The sequence below is a fragment of the Magnolia sinica genome, chromosome 5 (assembly GCF_029962835.1).
Source record: "Magnolia sinica isolate HGM2019 chromosome 5, MsV1, whole genome shotgun sequence".
In the NCBI taxonomy this organism is placed as follows: Eukaryota; Viridiplantae; Streptophyta; class Magnoliopsida; order Magnoliales; family Magnoliaceae; genus Magnolia; species Magnolia sinica.
The window spans coordinates 81,846,634-81,867,207 of NC_080577.1; the positions used below are offsets into that span (position 1 = coordinate 81,846,634).

The 20,574-nt window shown below is 35.9% G+C and overlaps 1 long non-coding RNA gene across 2 annotated transcripts in view; it reads left to right on the top strand.

Moving 5' to 3' along the window:
* LOC131246200 (uncharacterized) overlaps positions 1-20,574 on the top strand; it is a 43,495-nt gene that overhangs the window by 8,754 nt on the left and 14,167 nt on the right. Inside the window, exons 1-4 of one of the 2 annotated variants that reach the window (XR_009171243.1) lie at positions 7,612-7,947; positions 8,134-8,328; positions 8,540-8,632; positions 8,922-8,972. This is a non-coding gene — a long non-coding RNA (uncharacterized LOC131246200). Of the gene's footprint in view, positions 1-7,611; positions 7,948-8,133; positions 8,329-8,539; positions 8,695-8,921; positions 8,973-20,574 lie in introns of those variants that run through there. The other variant, XR_009171242.1, reaches the window with a different exon arrangement.

A 20,574-nucleotide genomic window follows, 5' to 3' on the forward strand; every position in this document is an offset into this window, starting at 1 on the left:
TAGCTTCAACTGATTGCAATAGAAAACGTAGTGTCCCATTCACAGTCTGTTAAGAAGCTGGTTGAATTTCAGCTCCAATGTGACTCACATTTATTATCAGTTCCCCTACATCATATGCATTCAGCCCATGCCTTCAGAGTAAGGACAGTTTGCTACTTCATCAACCCATTCCAAAACTGCAAGATGAGGTTTAGGAATAAAAACAAATGGAAAAGAGCACAACAAGTGATCAATACAAGCATAATTTGAAGCAGTAAAACCCAATCTAACCTGTGGTTCCACGTTGGGTTCACTAGTACCGTCACACTCTGTAATCAAATAGAGCAGTTTTCTGAGTGATGTATGCTATGAAAGCACAACCTTTTATGTTCAAGTACCAAGACTCCCGGCAACTACCAGACTGCCTACTCAATTTATAGGGAAATGTAATAAGTATGTGATGAACAAGAAGGATCTCTGAAAGATAATGCTAGAATGAGGTATTGGTGGTGAATGATATGATACACTAAAACCGATTGTTAAACCTTATAAGACAGATTTCACATATAGCTAAAAAGATGTTTAAATAGTAGAGTGGAAACACACTCCAAGCACGAAATGCTGCTTCAGTCTTTGTTATTACAACTGAGATGTAAAGCCTCCAAACAACAATTTTGTAGAGGAGACCAAGTTGATCGATGTTGATTATCAAATAGAGAGCCGACTGAGATGTAAAGCCTCCAAAAGGTAGTTACTTTATAAAGAAGATAAGTATCAAATAGAGAACAGGGGTTCAGATGTTTCCAGCTGCTTTGCTATGCTTGGAAGAAGTTTCTCATTTAGTATACCCTCAAACATCAAGGAAAAAAAATTTAGCGAAAGGAACCTAGTAGCATACTTGTGTAATGGAGTTAACCTGCATTACAAAGGAAGATGGGAGTAAGAGAATGTTTCTTTAGTGTCTATCATTCCAAAGCTCTATATGAGTTGCAGATAGAAGAGAATGTCATCTGTTAATCATTTTGTCAAAAATAAGAAAGATTACATGAAAGCTAAAAAAATTATCCTTGGTTCGATTGGAAATTCTAAGCAAATGGATTCCTTCCCAACTGTCACTGCTTTGAATTTTTTTTATAAATAGGTACCTACACCATAGAATTCCTTTCAATTCTTTCCCAATATCTAAAGAAATTTTATGGATTCAACAGAATCACATTTCTCATGCCCAAAGGCGACAAATAGAATCCTTCTCCAAGGATTTGGCTTCCTACAAAATCAAGTCTTTATGCCCTTTGAAGAAAAAAAGTTTGCATCCATACAAAAATGCCACTAAATAGCATTACAATATCCAATTTCAAGATTTATATTTTCAGTAAGGGATATTGAGAAAAAATGTTTACCTGAGAACGCATATAGCAAGTGATTTTTGACATGTAAACCATCCAATGGACAGAACAATGGTTCACTCATGTGTGGATGGATCCATTTCTGGACACATTTTGGTCCCCAGAGAGCAATCAACATACACAGATTAACCTTGGGACAATCTGTTCAATGGAAACTAGTAACAAATTATTATACTAGCAATTGCAATTCAATCCAAACTTCAGCATGGCCATGAAATGTAATTACAATTTGGTCATGAAAGGACATATTCAATAGTTGTTGCAATTCAATTCAATTACACATCCAAATGCACCCTTGGTGATTTTAATCACCTCATTCATGAAAATATAACCATAGTTAGAGGCCATGAGCCGATAGTCATGTGCCAATGCAAAAATGCAGCCTGTGCCAACTGCATGTCCTCTGTTTGGACAGTCACCTTGTATTAGAAACTAATTCCAAGATTATGAAATAAATGCAATCACTTGAACTTGGAAACATGTTAGAATTGGAGTTAGCTAGAGATAACATTTGTAATTTATCTCCAATGTAGAAATTCACCAAATTACTGCAATGGTTGGGACACATAAAGTCAAGATCTTGCTTTCAAGCCTCTGAATTATTAGCAAGTATTCCTGCCCAATGAAAAACAGAATCAATGTCCATAACCAACTATTTATGGGTTCCTGAACATCATTCATTGGTTTCATGGCTTAAACCATTCAACCAAGACAGATCATCATCCATTGCTTTTTCTGCATTTCAAGAAGTTAGAGAGAGAGTAGAACCAAACTAAAAGCATACCATTCTCCACAAAATCACATTTCTTTGAGGTCTTAACAAACAACTCCTATGCATTTTTTTTCCAATACTAAGAGAGAGTTAAGACAACAACAACAAACAAAAAAAATAAAATAAAAATGAAAACATAATAAAAAAGGCTAGCAAATGAATAAAGAGTGTCAATCTTGATATGAAGGCTCCCATTTTACCAATTTATAATCTATTCCTTGTATATATGTCATAGAAAACAACACAAACAACAGAAGCTCTCTTTGTCATGAAACATTTTCAAAGAAATGTGCTGATTTAGGAACTCTACACCATTGTGAATGGATTTTGACAGAGTAGGCTGAGGAAAAGAGAATCAGTGAAGGGAGAAAAGTCCAGCTCGAGCACAAAGTTATTACTGGAGTTGTGCATAATAGAAAGCAACTTTATGAGAAAACCAAAAAAATGCCTACGAAAATCAAGAAAGAAAGAAAATATAGAAATAATAGAAACAAGAGCAATGAGAATTCAAACCATGTCCTGATGCTACTGCATTTTGTCTACCTTGAGAACCCAAACACACCCTGAGATGTTCATTTAACTAGTTAATAAAAGGTACAACACGAAGATCACGTGATACATAAATAAAGGTAAGATACTCATCATTCTGGTTGCACGGTTGGAATCAATGAACGATCCATCTGGGACGTCGAATTCAATTGCAAGTCAGCGTAAAGGTCAAAAATTGTGGGCATGTTGGGGCTCCATATATAATAAGTTGTTTATTGTCATTCACAATCACAAGTATCATTCATCATCCAACTAACTATTAACAACATTTACAAAAATAAAAGACATTCAACCAACTCTATATAATAACTTGCAACTTAACCTGCTGGGAACCGTCATACACCGTAATATCTTACGGCAAAGCGGGTTCTGAGGAGTTACAAGTTGGGCCTCTACTCTCTAGGAAAACACATAAATGAAGCGATAAAAATATAAATTAAGCAAGATCAATTATTTATGGAAGAGATTGATGAATAATACCTGGCAAACAAATGGAGAGAAACCCGCTGACTTACTTTGTAGAGCTATATAGGAAGAGATTGCTTGTATTGGTTCTAAGAATCAAAGATATGCAATTTGGAAGATCATGTTGAATTTCATCTAAAGAGAGGAAAAAAATCTACAGCTGAAATTTTAGAAGATACTAACATAGTAATTTTGTCAGGCTATAGTAGAAATGAAAATTCTCTTTCAATTTTTTCAAATCTTGTAGATGAAATTTGGAAGATCATGTTGAATTTCATCTAAAGAGAGGAAAAAAATCTACAACTGAAATTCTCTTTCACAAGATACTAAAATTTATCTGTATCTTTGATGTACTCGGCATCTTTAAATGAAAATTCTCTTTCAATTTTTTCAAATCTTGTAAAAATTTGTTGCTTCATGCATTTTCTGTAAGAATACAGATTCAGCAAAAGAATTACTGTTTCAATGTAATTGTGTCATTTCGCTACTTCAATGTAACTATGTCATTTCCCTTATTATGTGATGTACTTTGCATCTTTAATTGACATTTTTGTGGTTCTATTGAGATTAGTTGATGTAATTCATCAAGTTCAGTCTAGGTGATTTTATTCTTCATTAAAAACATACAGTTTCAAATCTCTATTTCTTACTTAAGACCAAAGCTTCCTCAAGGGCATCTTCTAGCATAAATAATCTAAATCCAACTATAGCTTCTTTAGATTAAAACTGTTTGAATCTATGTTCTTCATATTCCAAATATCACCTCAGCAAAATAACTGTTTGGAGTAAACTGAATTATGTTTAGATGATAGATGTTTTTACACTAAAAGAATTGGCTTGGCAGTATCCAAATGTCATGATAAGGTGAATACAATATTACTGGATTTCTATATTCCCACACACAGTCTTCATTCGTATCACACACAAAATGCATTGCTAACTTACAAGATAATTGTCGCATGAAAGCTCCAGCAACTTAGAAGATGCACAGGCCACATTCAACGGATTTATGGGTATGTATTCTGGAAAATCTAATATTCCATTAAGGATTGATATCTTTATATTTTCACTCTTCATTATCACTTACCCGACAAGGCTAATTTAGTTATTTGAACATTTCAGATTGGGTGGTGACAAAATTACCTGGAATAACTCAGGTTGAGTATATCTATAATGAGTCTCTGAGTTGAATTGAATATTTGTAGAGCCTGACTATTAAGTCTTCTAGCTGATCATATTGGGGTGGTCTACCTGATGCACAGCCTAGATGTAGCACATGTATGCCACATTCTCATGTGTTAGAATGTCTGTTGTCTATTGAATTAGCAAACCTTAAAAAGAAGGGTGTAGCCATGAAAGATGAAAGCTAACCTTTCCTCCAAAATGGAAGACGAGCAAAGAGAACAACAGTTGGAATTCCCACAATGTAGAAAGCTCCAAGGTTAATGAGAGCACTGGTCTTTTGCCACCCTCATCCTATAGCAGTTCCTAAATGATTGAAGAATTTATAACAGCATGTGACTGATTCAAATTGAGAATCTTCACAAACATGAAAGTGAAAATGACTAAAATCTATTATAAACATGATTGTCATGAGCATAAATCTAGAACTCACTAAGTTGACACATTTGAATTCCCACATTGATGATCAAAGTTTGAAATTCCAATGGGAATACAGAAGCAGTTGGAAGCTGAAAACTTCAACAATGCTTCCAAAGCATCACCAAAAAACAGAGGCCAGAAAAGAACATTCAATTTTGGCCTCTATCATGTACTAAGACTCCAATCTAGTATTGTGCTAGGTTGCCTCATTGAGGAACCATCAAAGTTTAATTTCCACCACCCAATCAATGGGCAAAACCACTTGACAAAATTGCACAACAAAAAGCAAGAAGGCCCATCTCAAGCAAAATTAGAGAAATAAATTGAATATCACCTCCTTGTGTTGCTTCCTATACATGGTCCAGGAAAGCTTTGACAGCTTCAGCTGGTTGTGGAAGTACCTCTTGCATTTTGAATTTGCAAACAACAGTTAAGGTAGATCCCAAATTAGAAAAGGTGACAGCAAAAGTGAGATACAGGCATATGAATGAAATATATAGAATACAAGCTACCATATTGTGATATGCTACATTTTGAAAGGTACTGTTTGCAGGCAAGTACAATCCAATACAAAATACACATTAATATACCCATAATGTGTGCATCTTTTTTTTCTTTTTAATGGTACAGAAATCAGAAAACCCAAAGCCAATTTACCTTTGCCTGGTCCGAACAGAGAAACCAACGTAATAAAAAAGTAATAAAAAAGAGGGATGAAAAGGAAAAACAGAGACAATCATAGATCCAGAAAACATCAAGTACCCTGATTATATTTCCACGCCTGAGGAGCAGAACAACCTAATTTTCAGGGTAGAATTGTGGGCCCTGGAATACGATCTAATCAGTGTGGTCCACTGGATGCAGAATCTGGACCTCTCATGCATGTGCCCACGTGCAGATGTGTAGGGCGCTGTGTGCGTATGGAGAATGCAAATTCAAATGAAAAAAAAAAATCATTTTCTCATTCTAATCTTCCAAAATGCAGACCCTATCTCTATATATATATATGAAGGTTTTAGCTAATACCTTTGAACTTGTGAATCAGATCAACACCATCAACAACTCTGATTCGAGAATCTGCAGATGTAATAAGCACTTCTAAATTAGGGATTCGACCATGCAAATCCCTAAAAATGGATTCGACAATGCAAATCCCTAAAAATGGAATCTACAACGCAAATCCCTAATTAGGGATTTGTATTTAACAAAACATATTCCTAATCAAGTATTCTAAAATAGATCATACCTAAGAATCTGAGAATCACCAACAGCAGAAGACCAAACTGCAGCAGAGTGCAGAAAACAGATCCAAAACCCTAGGAAACAAGAGAGTGGCAGATCTAGATACTACGGAGAGATCCCAAAGCAGCCGTGAGAGAGAAAGAGGAGAGAGAGAAGGAGAGAGTCGTGGAGTTGCAGAGAGAGAGAGAGAGAGAGAGAGAGACGGGTAGGAAATATGAGATTCGTGGAGTTGCAGAGAGAGCGAGAGAGAGAGAGAGAGAGAGAGATGTGAGAGAGTTTTTTTTTTTAATATGGTACGAGAGCGAGAGAGAGAGAGATGTGAGAGAGTTTTGTTTTTGTTTTTTTTAATATGATACGATATCCGTGGTTGAGTCTTGGTTAGCGCCGATAAACGTGCAGCGCAAATGCCACTTATGCCACTTTTTGTTGTAGTGGTATCATTGCATATCTGTATTTGCATGCAACCCATGTAAAAGATAAAACCATCTGCATGTCTAAATAAGAAACATCGATGGACGACCATCTGAAAATCTGGTTTCTTTATTTCCAATCGGACAAGGAACTCCTACATCCCAATGAAAATTATTCATCAAAAAGCCATCAGACAAGAAGACTTTGCCTTATTTTTATTGGTCTTTTGTTTTGTTTTTTATAGGGCATTGCCTTTTTCTCCCTTTTCTAATTGCAATTGTATCTGAAAAGGATTCAAAATCCTTTTGGTTCCCAACAGGGCTGGACTAAGGATCAAGTCACGTCTTATCTTCAGTGTGCCAAGAATTGACCAAATTGAAATTTCATTCCTTGTGATGAGTGTGGGGTTGGTCTGTTTTTTTACACTAGGATACTCATGGTGGGGCCTACTTCTTACATGAATCAAATGCTTTCTTCAACTGATATGCATGTTGTGTCCTTTTCTTTGTTGCAGACCGATGGATTCTTCCAGACAGCATAGGGGCTGAGCACTAGGTTGTTGATGACAAATGCCGAGCTGCATGGTGCTATGGTAATTTATGATTCATTAAGGCATGCACTTAACGAATCAATCAGTGAATGTCGCCTGAACCAAAAGATATTAATGATTCAAATTTTGCTAATGATTGGGCTCATTTTCAGTGGCACAAACCTTTGATGTGCTTGAACCATTTCAAGTGATCTCAACAGTTCATATGCTTAGTCTTGTTTTATGTGATCCATACCCTTCATGTGATTAGAGTTGTTTCGGTGATGTAAAACCTTTTATGTGCTTGGGCCATTTCAGCGGGTTTGAACTTGTTATATGATTCGGCCCATTCAGCTATCCAAATGCATCATATGATTAGTGCTACTGCTAGTGATCTAAACTCAAATGTGCGCCTATTTATCGCACTATGCCACAACTATTCCAGGGCCTAGGAATAAAAAAAATGTCAACCTGCTTCAATAACATAACCTATTCTCAATCTCTCTCATGGGTATCAACTAGTTCCAACTTGTAAGAGGTTGTACAGGTGGAACTTTTGTGTATAAGAGAAGCTATTGATATGAAGGCAGAATGTGATGATCCATGATAATGTGCACAACCACCACAATCCATGATAATGTGCTCTATATGTATGAGTCAATATTTATGTAAGGATATGCTAAGTGTTTGTGTGTCTATTTATATGTATATTTAATGGTGGAGACATGGTGGGGATGGTTGTTTTCTCCAAGTCTCATGTATGTATCTTTCTTCATATTTTTCTATGGAAGCTCGATATTACTCATACTACTATGCTTCTCTTGTCAGATTTTGGTTCAGTCCTTCATAAAATCAAGATATCAGAGGAGCAAAGAAAATATTTTATTGATAACACAGAGCCCCTGGTAGCATTTGCTTCCGCTCTTTATTATCCTTTGTGATAGTTGGCATTACAGAGCTTGTTTCCTGATTTCTGAGTACAATTTAGCCGAGTCAGTTGCAAGCATACCAATTATATAAAAATTGATACACAGGGCCATTTTCATATAAGATTTGAGTTCAGGTTGGTACTTGGAGCTCAGCCAAACCAGGCTGACTTAGCTGAGTCAGCGAGGTGATTAGCATATTTTAAAATTGCCATATTAGATTTAATTATGGAAACAAACTTTATCTTGTAGCTGGAGCTTCGGATCTTTATGCATCTTGCAAACTGTCAGAGCATGTTGAATGCCTTCAAGGCTGGTGGGGATTTCCATTCAAGGATGGCAATGAATATGTACCCACATATTCGCAAGGCTGTAGAGGGAAAAGGGGTGTTGCTTGAATGGTAGCCTCAACCTAGGGAAGACAAACCTCCAGTTCCTCTATTAAAGGTAATTATATAGAAAACTTCTCATTTCACTTATCTTATGAAAAGGAAAAAAGAAAAAGAAAAAAAGAAGACAATGAACCTAGGAACATAGAAATATATTATGAAAGAATAAGACAATCATGAACAGTGCCTCATGAAATACTAAAAAGTGTTTCTTGGTAATGATTTTTTTTCTTTTCTTTTTTAATTATATATATGCGTGCTTATTTCAGGATGCCTTTGCTTTTGAGAGATGAAAAGCGAAATTGCTCAACTTCTCTATTGCATATGGGAAAACTCCTGTTGGGCTGGCCCGTGATTGTAAGGTATGCATGCTGTTATAAATTGTTGTAACAGGGGGTAGATGAACATGTGGCTGCCTGTAGCCAGATTCGTTATATATATATGTGTGTGTGTGTGCGTGCGCGTGCGCACGTGCATGTGTGTTTGTGGTTTTTTCATTATTTTATTTTATTTTATTTTTTATACCTGAAAATGAATGCTGGTTTGATGCAGCATAGCCACTTTCAGGTCATCAACTCTTTGTCAAAGCAATTAGTTACAGTTCCTGTTGGTTTTTTACTTTCTTTTTTCTTTTTCTTTTTTATTTTCCAGTGGCGCTACCCAAGATCATGGAGGCAACGGGGTATGAAATAATTAACGATGGTAAGGAAAACCACTTCACTTTTGGACTTTGGTTGCTATTTATTTTCCTTGTAGAAATTGTACCTTGCATGAGGAAGGAACATGTCTGGGTTTGAGTCCCAACCTGGGTTGGAGTTGAGCCTAATATAGACCCATTGACAGGCCTAGCTCTAATTTAAAATGGGTTGGCCTTAGGCCTAAGTCAGGTTAGTCTATGTGTTAACAGACCCAACCTGCTTTTGAGATGGGTTCAAGCCAAACTAATTGGGTAGTGGGTTGGGTTCGTGCTAGAAATTTGTCCATTTAAATAATGGGTTAGGCTAGGGTTGAACCTACCTAATGGGTTGAGCCGGATGACCCCACATAGGTTACTAATGGGTTAAGCCGGATGACCCTACATAGGTTTCTAATGGGTTGAGCCAGATGAGCTGGTTTAACTCGAGCCAAAACCCAAAACAAAATAAAGAACAAAAGAAGTATGGATAAATTTATTGCCTGGACCTGAACTCAACATGATTTCTTTAGTCCAATTGATTGAACCTGAGCTCATTAAAATTGGGTTGGGTTCATAGGCCACGGCTTCGGGTACCCATTGGCATCCCTATCGACCTTAAAATGACCCCTATGATAAATGGGGTTGGATTTGGATAAGAGGCCAGTATCGACCCATTAAATTAGTGGGACGGTTGCTTTAGATTTCGACCTAACCTAAATTGGCACAAATTTTAATTGGTCAGGTTTAGAAAATTTTCCTAATGGGTTAGGCTTGGGTTGAACCCTACCTACCCACATAGGTTATTAATGGGTTGAGCCTTGACTCCACCTAAAACCCAAAACAAAATAAGAAGAAAAGTATTGATAAATTTATTGTCTGGACCCAACTCAACTTGATTTATTGGGTCCAATTGATTGAACTTGAGCTCATTAAAATTGGTTTGGGTTCATGGGTTGGGTTCATCGGGTACCCACGGCTTTGGGTACCCATTGGCATCCCTATCAACTTTAATGTGACTCGTGTGATAAATAGGTCAAATTTGGATAGGGCGCCAGTATCGACCCATAAAATTAGAGGGTCGACTCCTTTTGATTTCTACCTAACCTAAATGGGCTTGAATTTTAGTCAGTCAAGGCTAGGTCCAAAATTCGAAGTGGATTCTTAAATAGGTCGGGTATGAGGCGCCCCCTAGACCCAACCTAACCCAACCCATCCCATTTACCCTACCCATTGGGCTTTTGGGAGCTTAGGCTTAAAATTCAAGCTCGTTATGATTTGGACCATGTTCAATACTATTACCCCCTAATTAGGATTAGGAAGGGAAATTTTGTTATATATATATATATATATATATCATTACAAAATTTTTACTTTGAACCTCATGAAACCCACTGGTACCAATTTTTACTTTGAACCAAAACTTTGGTGGGCCATGAAAAATGAAAACAGTTTCTTCCCTTGATTTGCATTTCTCTTTGATATGGCCCACCAGAATCTTAGATCAGGGTGCAAATTTGTCACCTAGGGTTTCATGGGATTTTGCATCTTATGGACCGTTCGGATTAGATGCCCATGACATGTGTGATAAGGTGCGCACGTGCATAGGTGAGCATGCTTATATATATATATATATATATATATATATATATATATATATATATATATATATATATATATATATATATAGAACTTTAATGAAATTCACATTCCTACAAAAGCTCGCCCTTCCTAAATGGATGCACGGCCTCTTAAACTCTGTGATGAAGAAATCAATTCTCTTCTTCATAAAGGTCTCATAACTCCCTCAAAATCCCAATGGAGTTGTGCCGCTTTTTATGTTGAAAAAGTTCCTGAAATTGAAAGAGGAGCTCTTAGGCTTGTTATAAATTATAAACCTTTGAATCAAGTTTTGAAAACAATCAGATATTCAATTCCAAATAAAAAAGACTTATTAAATAGGTTGCATAAAGCCAATCTGTTTTCAAAATTTGATCTCAAGTCAGGATTTTGGCAAATCCAAATTCATCCTAGAGATAGATACAAAACAACATTTACTGTTCTCTTCGGACATTTCGAATGGACTGTAATGCCTTTTGGTCTAAAAAATGCTCCTTCTGAATTCCAAAAAATTATGAATGATATCTTTCATCCTTATAAAGATTTCATTCTCTCATACATAGATGACTTACTCATCTATTCCCAAAATATAAATCAACATTGGAAACACTTAGAAATCTTTAAATCTATTATTGAAAGAAATGGTCTTGTTCTTTCTTTAAGAAAGATTAAACTCTTTCAAACAGAGATTCAATTTCTAGGATTCAAAATCTCTAAAAATACGATCAAGCCAATCTAAAGAGTCATTGATTTTGCAGATAAATTTCCTAACAAAATTACTGACAAAAAACAACTCCAAAGATTTCTTGGATGTGTAAATTATATATCTGACTTTTATAAAGATTTAGCCAAAGACAGAGCTTTTTTACAAAATCTTTTAACCAAAAAACCAAAAGCTATTTGGTCTGAAGACCATACAAATGCTCTCAAAAATATCAAATTGAAAGTCCGACATCTTCCTTGCCTCAATCTTTCAAACCCTGATTTCCCAAAAATCATCCAAACTGATGCTTCAGACATTGGTTATGGTGGTATTCTTTTACAAAAAGATCCAAAAGATAAAGAACAACTTGTTTGTTTTACTTCTAGTACTTGGAATCCAACTCAACAAAATTATTCTACTATTAAAAAGGAAATTTTGTCAATGGTTTCTTGTATCCAAAAATTCCAAAGCAACATTTTAAACCAAAAATTTATTCTTCGCGTAGATTGCCAAGCTGCCAAAGAAGTTTTGAAAAAGGATGTGAAAAACCTAGCTTAAAAACAAATATTTGCAAGATGGCAAGCTATTTTATCAATTTTTGATTTTGATATCGAGTTTATCCCGGGAAAAAAGAATTCTTTGCCTGATTTTTTATCTCGCGAATTTTTACAAGGAAAATTGAATCGAGATCTACCCCATACATCCAAAAATGCCACAAAAATCCAAAAACAAGGAAAAAGAAATAATGGAACTAGAAATCAAGAATTTCTTCTTTCCTCTTCTCCAAACTCCTCTCCAGATCGGAGAACAGAAAAAATCCTCAATCCAAATTGTCCCCAAAGATCCATTCCAACCAATCCAAACTCCTCCAAAAACAGCTTTCGTTCCAAATACAAAAAATCCTGAAGAATACAAACCAAAAGGAAAACATAGGGTATTAACCCTAGACCCCGAATTCTCTAAACTTTCAGAAGAACTTCTCATTCCAAAACTCTTCCTCCCAAATAATCACTTTCACCCAAGACAACCAAATTTCTCGAGAAACTTCTATGAAGCTATTCTGATCCAAACCAAAAGTGTAATTTTTGAGCATCGCACTAACCAAAACCAAAAAGAAATTTCATTTTCCAAAATGAAAATCATCAACATCATTCTCCAAAAAGAATGGGGAAATTCTCTTTCATAATACCAAAATATCCATAGTCTTGACGGAAAATCTGATTCCTTTTCATATTGGGATTATATAGTAGCATGGAAATATGCTCTTCTTTTCCAAAATTCTGAAAATAGCCATTCATGGTTTTTAAATTTTTCAAGACCATATACCAAATCCATTCCATCATGGTTTTATACTCAATGGTGGATTTTATTTGGTGGTCATTCAAACATCCTGCCAGATAATTTGTTTTCTCATTTCTCAAAATCTTGAGAAAGCTGAAAAACCTGAATACCCAGAGTATTTTCTGATGCAATACTATGCCAAACACGGGATTCCATGGATTCTTCAATGGAAATATGAGGTTTTACCCTCTGAATATCAAAATACTAAAGTTTTATTCCAACCCACGTACATCAAGTGGTGGAATAAATTTGATTGCTCTATTGTTCTCGAAGCAACAAAGAAGCAGCTATCTTCCAAAAAACTGCCAAAATCTTTCAAAGAAGCTATCATAGCCTCTCCTCCTGATGAAACAGCCAAATTAAAGCAAGAGCTAATTGCACTAAAAGCTGCATTCATTGCTTTCCAAGATCAAGTATCCAGCCATCAAGGTTCAACTTATGTGGAATCTGAAGAATCGTCAACAGCTGCTCCTGATATTGATCTTCATCCAGATGACCAAGAAGTGTTCTTCTGAAATCTTTAGAAATTTAAGATGGGATTTCTTTCAAATTCAAGTCAAATGAAGCCAAATATATAATTGAAGGCAAATGCAAGCACCGACAGTTGAAGCCGAAGCCAAGCTGTCTCCGCTACGTGCCAAAAGACACGACATCAAAAAAGTGCCAAAAAGTCTCTGTAGCGAATCTACTATAGAAGCACGCCAAATTACTGTAGCACTTTTAATATTCACTTTTCAAAATAGTAAAACCATATAGTACCAAATTCAGTTACTGTGCACCCACAGTTTCTCTCCCCCTGTTTTGTAAATCCACTTTGTAATAGTTCCTTTCAGTACTCTATTTAAAGAGTTTAGCTTTCTTGTTTTAAGGAGGAATTCGAATAGCGAATTCAATGTTTAGTCTAAGAGAGTGCTTGAATAGCAAGCAACTGTGAGCTTTCTAAATTTTCTCTTTTCTCTGGTTTTCTTTCTTTCTTTCGTTTTGGAAAAGGTACTATGCGCTCGACCTCACGAGTCCGTCCCATGAGGTCGAGTTGTGTGGGCCCCACCGTGATGCGTTTCGACCATCTACCCCATCAGTCAGATGCACCATTCCATCGTGGGCCTATGTCTCACAAATCAAGTCAATCCGTTACTTGTGTGGGCCACACCACATACAGAAGTGGAGAGGGGCCGTGCACCATTAAAACATTCATAATCATTTTTTGAGCCCACCAAGATGTGGTTTGCAAATCCAGCCCATCCAAGTTTCAGATGCATGCAAATTTTAGGTGGGCCCCACCAAGTGCTTTTATATGTTTTAACGGTGTCTTCACATGATTTTAGATGGTATGGCCCACCTGAGTTCCGTATACGGCTGATTTTTGGGGTATCCCATAATTTAAAGGGGACCCATCAAATGCACGGTGTTGATGGTCGACACGCATCACGGTGTGGCCCACACAGCTCGACCTCACGGGAGCTTATCGTGAGGTCGAGCGCATAATACTTTTTCCCTACATATATATATATATATATATATATATATAGGAATGCAGTCAAGCTCATGGGAACTTCCCATGAGGTCGAGCTGTGTGGGCCCCACCGTGATGCGTGTCGACCATCAACACCATGCATTTGATGGGTCGCCTTTAAATTATGAGATATCCCAAAAATCAGCCATATACGGAACTCAAGTGGGCCATACCATCTAAAATCATGTGAAGACATGCTAAAAACATATAAAAGCACTTGGTGGGGCGCACTTGAAATTTGGAAGCATCTGAAACTTGTCGGTGGGCCCAACAAATGATTATGAATGTTTTAATGGAGGGTAACCCCTCTTAACTTTGTATGTGGTGTGGCCCACACAAGTCATGGATTGACTTAATTTTTAAGCCCCAGGCCCACCATGGAATGTAGGGCTGAAAGTTGGGCGGGTTGGGTCGAGTTGGTGCTCAACCCTAGCCCAACCCAAGATTCCTATACCTCAACCCTAACCTAACCCAACCCAACCTCGGGTTGGGAATTCTCAACCCAAGCCCAACCCAAGCGGGCTCGGTCGGGTTGGCCGGGTTGGTCGGGTAGATATATGTTAATATTTTTGTCATTACATTAGTCTATTATATTTTCAATACACGTATTATTTTTTGTACCTATGATTTTATTAATTATATATGCAATTATTTATTGTAAAGAAGTTCAATTTTTTTAAACAAACAAGTAAAATATAGGACAACTACTCCTTTAAAGTCGTATTGTATACCATGCAATCTATTTGGGAGAGAGAAATCTGGCATATCTTGTTAGCTTGTATCATCGGGAATGACGTGGACCAATGAAATTCGATGGCATTGGAATTTCCCGTAACTTCAACACAAATGATCCACATTCAATTATAATTAATTTATAAGGAACTTATATATTGATTGGGTTCGAGTTGGGTCAGGCAACCCGAGACCTCAACCCGAGCCCAACCCAAGTTTTATCGGGTTAGTGTTTGTATGGCCCAAGCCTGAGACTAAACCTAATATATCCTACCCAAACCCAACCCAATGTCGGGTCGATCAGGTTGAACCCGCCCAACTTTCAACCCCAATGGAATGGTGCATCTAACTGATGAGGTAGATGTTCGACACGCATGATGGTGGGCCCACACAACTCAACCTCATGGGAAGTTCCCATGAGCTCGACCGCACGGAACCTTTTCCCATATATATATATATATATATATATATATATATATATATATATATATATATATATATATATATAGGAAAAGGTACTATGCGCTCGACCTCACGATAAGCTCCCGTGAGGTCGAGCTATGTGGGCCCCACCGTGATGCGTGCTGACCATCAACACCGTGCATTTGATGGGTCCCCTTTAAATTATGGGATATCCCAAAAATCAGTCGTATAAATGCGTCTGAAACTTGGTCTGAACCCTCATCCAAGTGGGACACACATAATGGATGGGCTAGATTTTCAAACCACATCTCGGTGGGCCCAAAAAATGATTATGAATGTTTTAATGGTGCACGGCCCCTCTCCACTTTTGTATGTGGTGTGGCCCACACAAGTCACGGATTGACTTGATTTTTGAGACCTAGGCCCACAATGGAATGGTGCATCTGACTGATGGGTAAGATGTTCGAAACACATCACGGTGGGGCCCACATAGCTCGACCTCATGGGACGGACTCGTGAGGTCGAGCGCATAGTACCTTTTCCTTATATATATATATATATATAGTTTTTGGAGTTTTGCATCCACCACTCATAGCGGGGTCCACATTACCACCACTTTAGATTTGTGAACAATGCACCCCACTTTGTACAAACCGAAATCCTAAGCACTACTGTACAATCTCTTGGCCCATCCATATGATTGTACCTTACTTGGATTTTACAAGGATTGTACCTTACTTGGATTTTACAAGGCATGTGTCTGCCTTCAATTAGGGCTGTCAATGGGCTAGGCTTGGGCCAGTCACATTTAAAATTTGAATAAGCCCAACTGGCCCAGCCCGTTGACAGTGCTAAGTTCGATCATCAATGTACTAGTGGACCTCACAAGAGAAAATCCCAAAGAAGGCCTTGTGATGGTTAGGTGGTGTTGCCCTCCCACCCCTACAACGGTGTGGTGATGTGTTCTTCATTTTTGGGACCATGCCCTGAAAGAAGCTGGAAAAACTGATGGACGACATGGATATACAACATATACATCAAAATGGGTCACACAATGCCCACACATCACCACCATTGTTGGGGTGGCGTGGGCCATCTAATTTGCATCCAAAAAAGGCACAGTTTCCTTTAGAAAAATTTACAAAATACTACCTTATTTACATCGTTTCAGAAAGGTTTTCAATAATGATTTGTCAATGGTAGTTGGTGTTCGTTGTGCAAGGTGTTGGTGGGCCTCTCATGGTTGGAAATCTCTCCCAAGTCTTTCCATTGGTGTTTCCCACCTTCATTAGAAGTCGGCCTTTTTTGGCTCTATGTTTAACATGAGATCACACATCTAACGGTGGGAGTGGATCTTACATATACATCATGATGGGCCCTTGATTTATATATATATATAAAAGGTATGAGTTTAACTAGTTTGGACCACAAGTTATGGTCTACCTAATGGGTAACTTGTAAATTATTAGCCAATTGGACCTCCAAGCTGTTCCCATGGTAAGCAACAATTTTCATGAAAATCATCCCTATCCACTCATCAAGTGGCCACACTTTTATTTTGTTATTTATCAATGGTTATAAACTGTTTTATTAGTATGGGTCACTTGATGAGGTGATAAGATGATGTTCGCACTAGGTGATCCTCATGGTGGGGCAATCTAATAGGAAGATTGGATTTCACAAGCACTTGACAGGTAGGAAGTTATCTACTGGGTGTACCTTAAACTGTGGTCTAGCCAGTTGGACTTGCAACATACTCTTTTTTAATGTGTACCTTGAAGGGAATGCCCACCCTTGATTTCTTAGGGTCCCACCATGATGTGTATGTGGAATCTGCTCTGACCATTCAATGTGTAATCAAGGTGGTTTATCAAAAAAAAAAAACAATCACCTTGATTTTTCACCAAGCCTACCTTGAAGGCCCACACTACTCAGTCTATCTAGACGTGTAAGCGCAGGAAAAAAAATAGCAATTTGACATGTGATTCAGGTAGGCAACCATTGGGAGAGACATCCACCCTTGATTTTTAGAGGACTCACTATGATGATTATATGATGTCCACTCCAATCATTAGAATTTACACCAAAATTTAAACCTAGGGCCCAAAAGTCAAATTTATATGATTCAAATGGGCCACACCAAAGGAAATGATTTGGAGGGTGGGCATTGTCCTAAATATTGTTTCCAATCATGTAGTCCACATGAATCATGGATGGGGCTGATTTTTGGGCCTTGGCCTAACTTCTAGTGATAATTACATTAATTAATGAGTAGCTTATTAAAAAACCTTTTTTTTTTTTTTCAAGTACCTGTTGATGAGGTATTTTGTAAAATTCTTTCCTTTTCTAATTGAAATTTGTGCTATATTTAGAAATAATCAAAAGATAGAGCGTCGTTGGGCATTATTTTAGAAATATTTAAAAATAGGGTATTATTTGAAAATAAATCCCAATGAATTTAAAAAAAGTTGAGGTATAATTTAAATATAGGGAAATATAGATGTTATTTGAAAATAAATCAAAAGATAGGGGTACTATTTAGAAATATTCAAAAGATTGGCATTATTTAGATATAAATCAAAAGGTAGAGTTTAGTTAGAAATAATCAAAAGATGGGGCGTTTTATTTTGAAATTAAAAGATAGGACGTTATTTGAAAATAATCAAAAGATAGAGCTTTGTAAATAATGTAACATTATTTAGAAATATTTTAAGAATAGGGTATTGTTTGGAAATATTTAAAAAATAAATATTTAGACTTGTCATACTTTTTAGTAATTAGGGTGTTATTTGGAAATAATCAAAAGATAAAATATTCAGAAGTTTATTTGAAAATAAATCAAAAGATAGGACATTATTTGAAAATAATCAAAAGATAGGGCGTTATTTGGAAATAATTAAAAGATTGAGATTATTTGGAAATAATAAAAAAATTGGGCATAATTTAGAAATATTAAAAAAGATTAGGTACTATTTAGAAATAAATCAAAAGATAGTGCCTATTTTGAAATATTCAAAAAATTGGCATTATTTAGAAATGAATAAAAAAGCAGAGCGTTAGTTAGAAATATTTAAAAGATAGGGCGTTATTTGGAACTAATCAAAAGATAGGGTTTATTTGCAAATAATCAAAAGATTGAGCGTTATTTAGAAATATTCAAATAGGATATTGTTTGGAAATATTTAAAAGTTAGATATTTAGAATTATCAAGATACTTTTTAGTAATATAAAAAAATAGAAAATAAATGAAAGTAAGGTGCTAATTTGAAATATTTAAAAAGATAGGGACCTATCTAGAAATAATTAAAAGATAGGGGGTGTATTTAGAATTAAGCAAAATATAGTGAAATATTTAAAAATATTATAAAGGTAGAGCTTATTTAGAAGTATTGAAAATATTGAGCCAATTTGAAAATATTTAAAAATAGGGAAACAAATAAAAAATGTTAAGATATAGTTTAAATATAAGGAAATATAAGTGTTATTTGGAAATAAATCAAAAAAAAGGCTCGAGTATCCATAAGTAGTGAAATCCTACTACGGCATGAGTGTGTGAGGGTGTGTGTGCGTGTGTAAATAAAAAAATAAAAAATATCAAAAATAGGGGTACTATTTACAAATACTCAAAAGATTGGTATTATTTAGAAATAAATCAAAAGGTAGAGCTTAGTTAGGAATAATCAAAAGTATTATTTTGAAATATTCAAAAGATTGGGAGTTATTTAGAAATATTCAAAGATAGGATATTGTATGGAAATGTTTAAAAGATGGATATTTAGAATTAATCTAAAAGATAAGATACTTTTTAATTATATAAAAAATATGAAATAAATGAAAGATAAAGTGCTAATTTGAAATATTCAAAAGCTATGGTCTATCTTTAAATAATAAAAAAATAGGGGTACTATTTTGAAATAAGCAAAAGATAGGAAACTATTTAGAAATATTATAAAATTTTAAAGGTAGAGCTTATTTGGAAGTATTGAAAAAATTAGCCCTATTTGGAAATATTTAAAAGTAGTGTGTTATTTGGAAACAAATAAAAATAAGGATATAATTATACCAAATATAGGTGTTATTTGAAAATAAATAACAAAAATAGGGGTACTATCTAGAAATATTTATTTGTTAAAAAATGAAAGGCTGCTAAGTACTAGGAGCTTATTCTCCCATATTCGACCTGAATGTTTGGCATACTTGATGAGTGAGCTAGCTTTATTATTATTATTATTATTATTATTATTATTATTATTATTATTATCTTTATTTCTCCATTCAATGCTTACCTCATGAAATCTAAAATTTTCTTTTAATTCCTCATGCATCGATTGGGCGAGCACATTCATTAATCACAATGTGAGACTCATGTCTGATTTGAGCGTTTCACCCAAAATTAGGTTAAGAGCTACATAATCTCAAAACAAATAAAATGTAATTCTAACTGTCAATTTAATATAACCCAATGGTATTTCAAGAAAGAAAGTGTTCACGAGTCAAATGTTAGTATTGTTCACTTAATCTGATTTTTTCAGTGACTTAAAAACAATGAATTACCTAAGTGCAATGTTGAAGTGCCTGTGTATCAAGCATCATTGTCTACCAAAGCATCAAATAGCTGCCCATTATGCTATATAAGTGTAACGCCCTGGAAATCGGGGGTCGTGCATATACTCGACTCCCGAGTTCCCGGGGTCACTTATAGCCAATTTTCATTAATATGCGATCCAGTCTAAATGCGCAGCCTGGAATCTCCTGGAACATGAAGTACATCCACACAAGTCCACTGAAATGAAAGAGACTGAATATAAATATATATATATATATATATATATATATATATATATATATATATATATATATACACATGTCCAAGGGAATACATGGGTCACATAAGATGTTACCCAACAAAATCACAAAAGAATAATATGACCAAAAAGAGTAAAACTGAGCCCCTGCCCAGCGATCCAATCCTGCCTCTCAAGCTGGCGGAGAACCATCCATCACTGGAAGTAGGACGGCTCGTCCTCCTCCTTGAAGCTCGCCTCACCAGGCTCCTCCAGTCCCGAGTCACCTGCATCTATGAATGAGTCTGGTTGGTGTTTTAAAACACCGTCCCAGAGTGGGAGTGAGTGATCAACTCAGTGGGTGTTATTAGTCTTAAGTTATCACAGACATCAATTATAATATAATCTTAATGAAAAGCAGACAATCACATATGTCTAAGTAATCTTATTAATGCGCATATATGCAACATGACATGATGCATGCCCTCACTACAACGCTCCCTCGTGCGACACCA